Here is a 5,622-nt window from a genome sequence, read left to right as displayed (position 1 = left end):
GAAATAGTATCCAGTGAGAACTACTATCTGTCAGGCCACAGGCCAAGTGCTGGGACAGAAAAGTAGGCAAAGGCATAACCTCTGTCATGCAAACCTGAGCTGTCATTGGTACAGTGGGTGTTAGCGTCCCCATCTTATGGGCAAGGGATGTCAGAGGGCCCTCCCTTGTCTGACCATGGAGGCTGGTGTACAGCCGGCCTGCGTCTCAGAGCGCGAGTTAGTTTCAAAGGGCATGAGAAGCAAAGGTCTTTTTGGTAGTGGAAGCAAGGCTGACCATCGGGAATCATGAAGAAACGCCCCAGGCCACTACACATATAACCCAGGCCACCGCCTTCTTCCTCCTGGAGCGTAAGTTCACGGTGCTGCTCCCTCCTGGGTACTCCGACTGGTGGGTGGGAGGGTGGGAGGGCGCAGGGGGCAGGGCCTGGAAGGGGCTGGGTGGTGTGGGTGGATGTGGGGAGAATCACCGCAGCTCTCCAAGGATGAAACCAGGGTGCATGGTACAGACACGGATCTGGACACACGCATACCTAGAGTTTTTCTGCTGCCTGGGGTTTGAAAACGTCGTGATGAGATTGTAAAATGCTCAGACAAATGCGGGCAAGTAACCAACCACTCATTCACTGATGCATGAGAGAGCGAGACAGCTCTCTGTATCTGCGGATCAAAAATATTCCAGAAAAATTTCCAGGAAGTTGACCCTTCAACAATACAGTGTAACAAGTATTTACATAGCAATTATATTGCATTGGGTGTTGTGAGTAACCTAGAGATTTAAAGGAGTGCAGGGGAGCATGGGCTTGTGTGCAAATACCAATCCATCGATTTTAGCATCTGAGGCAGGTCCTGGAACTAAGCCCCTGCAGATACAGGGGGATGACCGTAGTATCACCATCCCCAAGCCAGACATAGCGCAGGATTCTGGTGGAACAATGGTGACCACACTTCCCGGTTCCCAGCAGGCATGGGATACAGGATGAGCTCATTGACATCATCATGGGGGATGCTCAGTTTTCATCCCAGCTCAGGAGAACCTGGAGGGCTTCCAGGAAGAGGCAAGGCCAGGCTGGGGTCTGAAGGATGATGAGAGGCAGTAACCATGTAGGGTGTTTACTGAAGGTGGGATGGGGGACAGGAGGGAACCTAGACCTTGCTACTTAACAGGATCCCTGGACCAGTGGCAACCCTTTGCCAGAAAGGCCCTGCCCCAGACCTACCAAACCAGGGTGTGCATTTTAACAAGATCCTGGTGTGATTTATGTGGTTTATCCACGTGTTAAACCCAGAAAAGCTCGACCAAGAGAACTCTGAGAGGGAGGGAGAGAGAGCGAGCAAGCGAGAGCAAACCACTGCTCCAGGTCCATCTCCCTTTCTCCTGAGTGCGGCCAGCAACACCGAGATGGTTTCCTTCCACTCACCCAGGTCAGGGTTTTGTTGGTGTCTTTTTTCTCTGTTGCGGAGACTTCTGCTTCAAGTGAGGGAAATACAATCAATAAACAAGATATTGATTCAGAGACTCTTGGCTCTCCTTTCAGTGTCTGCACTCTGGGCCGTGGGTGTGAATGTTTCCCCCTCACGTACGAAGAGTTCAGCTCACCCATGAAAGCATTAACGCTCTTAGGCAGAGCAACCCTGAAACCCCACGTGGAAAGGGGGCCAAGGAAACGAAGCACAGTTCACAAATACAGGATGCACAGAAAAAATAATCTTACCAACAAGCAGATGCCTCTGCAATGAGCAAGCATTTGACAAATCATATTAGCAAGTCAGGTGACCTATCCCGTCCACTGCTGAGGGGAGGTGAGTTTGGATATCATCACAGGAAAAGAATCCAGGCCACTGACCCTACAGACCGTCCGTGTCCTATAACCCGGCCATGCCATCTGCTCCAGCCCTCTAATGAAGTTGTCACAAAGGTCCACGGAAAAAGGGAAAGTAGGGAGATAGCACCTGAGCATTTCCTGTCCTTACACACTATTCAACGGATCAAAACACGAATCAGCTGTTTGGATGGTTGAGTGCAGGGACCTGGGGAGAAAAAGTCATCATTCATTCAGAATGGCTTAGTTCAGTCTGGAACTGGGTGCTGGGTGCTGAACGGAGCCAGCTTTCCCCCACCCCCCTGCCCCTGCTTCACCCACTTAAGCCACATCTACCGAGCAGGACAGATGCAGCCAGCCCAAAGCCGCTGGCACAACCGGCATTAGTTTGGTGGTTCGTCGGCTGTTGTGTGCCAGTAATTACATAACTTGTTGGCTGTTCCCAGCTCCAGGCACGGTGCTGGAATGCAGGCTGGGAGTGGTACAAACCACAGAGAAGGTGGGTTCCAGGTGGGAGAGGCAAAGGGCCTGGAGAGAAATAGGAAACCAACTCGAGAGTCTAAACGACAGGTCTTTGGAACAAGCCTGGTGAGGGGGGTGAGATTTGAGCCCTTTTGGAGGAAGAACTGAAAGAATTGATGAGCAGGTCAGTGTGGGCAGTGGAGGGGAAGAACTAAGAGTGACTCGGTTTCCTGCCAGGGTTGTGGGTGGGTGGGGGGCCACCCATCACGACAGAATGAAAACCTAACAGGATGAGGTTTGAGGAACAGAAAAAAGACCATGAGCAAGGTTTTAAAATGTATTTTGCATAGAGTTTTCTGATTATAAAAGTACAGTATACATCCCTGGCTGGTGTGGCTCAGTGCACTGAGTGCAAGCCTGCACTCAGAAAGGTTGCTGGTTCGATTCCCAGTCAGGACACATGCCTGGGTTGCGGGCCAGGTCCTCATCTGGGGGCTTGTGAGAGGCAACTGATGTTTCTCTCACACATCAATCTTTCTCCCCCTCTTTTTCTCTTTCTCTTTCCTTCTCTCTAAAAATAAATAAATAAAATCTTTTAAAAAGAGTACGATATAGAGGGTGGGAAAAGTAGGTTTACAGTTTTTCATATGGAAAATGATACAATTAATAAATAATAATAAAAGAATAAACCCTGTGTTTTGTGTCCTCACAACTGTAAACTGACTTTTGCCTCACCCTGCATTTAGGAAATAGAGTATATTTGAAAGAATATTTAAAACCACCTGTAGTTCCGTTAGAGATAACTGCTTCGACTTCTGGGTGCCTTGGTCTCCAGGCTTTGGCCCCTTTTTCTCTGTGTGTGTGTGTGCCTCTGTAGGAGTGTGTGGGGGTGCATTGAAAATTGTTGCTCTCTGGGGAGAAAAGGCATACAACTGTAATTGAATAACAATAAAAATTTAAAAAAAAAGAAAATTGTTGCTCTCGCTGCACAGTTTATATTATTTCCCTCTTAAAATAATCATCTCCTGATCTTTAAATTACTAGCACATATTTTCCATGGTTCCTGAGGGCTCCACCCTGCGGACGTGTGAAGGTGACTGTTTCTTTACTGTTGAATGGTTAGATCCTGTATTTTTTTCACCCCGAATAGCCCAGCAATGAATATGTTTAATACACTTTGAACCTTCAATAAAAAATTTAAACATATTTAAATAACCAAACTAAAAACATTTCTGTGGAAAAAAAAGATAAGCCCAATAAAATGATGTCGAAATACAGTACGAACCAAAGGCCAAACTTCCGGTATGAACATGGATGTCAGCAACTTCCTCCTTCTACTCTTGGAAATTGTAGAAGAGAAACAAGAGAAATGAAACAAGAAATAAACCACAGGCCTTGAAGCCGACATTTTTAGTGAAAGTAGGAGGGAGAGATCAGTTGCAGGCTGGGAAGAACAAGTCGATGCTTCCAAAAGCAGCTGAGATAAGGTGGGGCGGACAGGCAGAGAACAGCAGGTGGCCGTAGGGGCCAGCAGTGGCCAACCTCAGAAGGCACCAGAAAACACTCAGTTTCCCAGACAAGGGGCTCGCCCCGCAGTGCGAAAGCCTCGCTCCTTCTTTTTGGCTGTGGGGAAGGGAAAGAAGAGGGCACGGGGCCGGCGGTGCCTCTCAGACACTCAGAAGAGTCGGGCCTGTGCAAGGATGCACACACACACACACAGGTTCCAGTTTCCAGAAGGCAGTCCTCTCGTCGGCCACCAAGCAAGCGTCCCTGCTGTGAAACCTGGTCTCCGTCTTTGCCCACCGGAGCCTCCCGCAAACGGCTGGCGAGTGAGCGACAGATTTACTAAAGCATCTCAGGCAGCACTGGTGAGCAAACGTTGTTACAAAATATGAGAAAGAGTAGCAAAACTTACCATCCAATGAAGAACGTTCACCAGCAAAAAGGTTTTCAAAGAGCAAACAAAAAACATGCATTTCATCCCAGTTTATCACAAATTCAGCAGCAGCGGCAGCAACAACTTATGGGATGAATTCTTTCAACAGAGGCCCATGACGAAGAAATGCAATTGGAGGAAGAAAGCAAAATAACAGGAGGTGAAATTCGGGCGGACCAAACTCAACGTAAAAGAAAAGACAAAATCATGAAAAGAAGCCCCAGAGGAAATAGATACTCATGAAGACGTAGCAAGGAACACAGTAGCTAGAAATGCAGCAAGTAAAAAACTGCATGAAAATAAGTATTTTTAAAACACTGTAATATGATAGATATGGAAGATAAGCAAAGCACATCTAACATCTGTGGAACTGAGGTCCACGTAAACAGGAGGATCGGAAGAAATATTCAAATTTCCTGGCACAGGAAGTATGAACCCAAATGGTTAGCATGAGTGCTTGCTTAGACTTACAGAGCTTTAAAGATAAGAACAGTACCTTTTGGGCAGCCAGGAAAAAAATGTGAAGTCACTTAAAATAAGAGAGGCCACGTGAGAGCTGTCTCAGCTTCTCCCAACACAACGTGCAAACCAGCAGGCCGCGCTGTCAGACCTGCAGGCAGCCAAAGAAAGTCAGAACGAGGCCTCTCTATCCAGCCAAGGTTTTCTGTATGTATAAAGGCTACAAATAGTTTTAACAAGCAAGAGCTCAGCAACTTTTATTTCTGTAAGTCCCTTTTGAGGAAACTACTAGAAGAAAACTTTATCCAATCCAGAGGCAACTGGGGAAGCTGGCAAAAATACAATGGTGAACACCCAGGGTTAAAGAAATGTTTTTTAGTTTTTAGTAACAGTGTGTACCTGTGAGGGCTGTTCTGAGGATAAAATGTTGTAATATATCTCATACGTATGTCTAGAATCTGCTGTTCGATAAATGTAAGCTTCTGCCCTGATATATTTGTTACAAATATATCCTCCCATATTTCCCCTTGTAGCATTTGGACTGTAGCGTACATCACTCTTACTTAAAAAATGATTTTCCTTTCAACTTCCAATGTTTAACCTGATGAAGAGAGTAGCATTATGGTTGAGAACAGGGGTCTGGTGGTCAGACAAGCTGGTTTTTTGACTCTGGACTCTGCCACCGACAGGGAGAACCTGCAGACTTTATGGCACCTCTGCGACTCAGTTTTCTTCCCTGTGGGACAGACAGCGAGGAGGACAGGCCAGGGCTGGAGAGGCTATTGTGGATTACCCCCAAGGTTTACTAGACGTCTAGCCAGCATATTCTGCAGATTGCATTTTAGAGAAGAATGGAGGGCTGAGCAGCTTTAACTAGTTGCTGGGATGTAGTTTAATGGTATGCGCCCACGTGATAAAAGCTGCCTGTGAAAGCCACACAGAGTG

The sequence above is a fragment of the Desmodus rotundus genome, chromosome 2 (assembly GCF_022682495.2).
Source record: "Desmodus rotundus isolate HL8 chromosome 2, HLdesRot8A.1, whole genome shotgun sequence".
Taxonomy (NCBI): domain Eukaryota; kingdom Metazoa; phylum Chordata; class Mammalia; order Chiroptera; family Phyllostomidae; genus Desmodus; species Desmodus rotundus.
Note: the sequence above shows the minus strand (reverse complement) of the source record.